Here is an 814-nt window from a genome sequence, read left to right as displayed (position 1 = left end):
ATTGTTCTAATTTTTGTCTTATTTCATAGCAAAAATCAATATATATTATGAAAAGCATTATCAAAATAACACTCGGAGCAAGAAAGAAGGTATTTTATAAGATATCTTAGTGTTGTTAGGGGATTATTTTTGACAGGTCCATAATTCCCCAAATTGTTGAAAAAATTAAACAAATATAAGTGCAAGAATAATCAGATATGTGTTATGAGATCTAATTAAAATGTATAAAACAAAATACCATTTAGTTATCATATAACAACATCAAATTGTTGTTTTTAGTTTATCTCTTCCAAAATTGCATAAGAATATCTTCACTATATGATATTACAGTTAAATTATTTACAGTTATACACTTATACAATATGATACTCATTCTTTGAAGATAACCCTAAAAATAACTTTTCAAGGGTTAATTTCAAAACCTCTCTGTTATAATTAAGGTGGGTCTCAGCATACCAAGGTGAGATTTCCAAGAGTCAAACTATGCTGTAACCCAGGTATCATAGAAAAAAGTGAAAACAATACATTTTCTACTGATTGTAGTGAGGAACATACTCTGAGCATTAAATCTCCACAATGTATATTCTAGCCAAATAGCGCTTGGCCTGGTTCCTTATTTAAAAATAAATTGCCAGGGTGGCATGCAAGCTTAGTCATACCAGTGTATAATGTGGGTTTGTTAGCCTTGCCTTTGGCACAGTTTCGGGTGTCTCCTAAATATTACTTCCTTTTCATTGACACTAGGAATAACATTGCCAATTGTGGTTTTGCTTTATTGCTGTTTTTTTTATACATAAATGGCTCTGTAAATGTT

This window comes from Penaeus monodon, chromosome 27, assembly GCF_015228065.2.
Source record: "Penaeus monodon isolate SGIC_2016 chromosome 27, NSTDA_Pmon_1, whole genome shotgun sequence".
Lineage (NCBI taxonomy): Eukaryota > Metazoa > Arthropoda > Malacostraca > Decapoda > Penaeidae > Penaeus > Penaeus monodon.
This window is presented reverse-complemented; position numbering follows the sequence as displayed.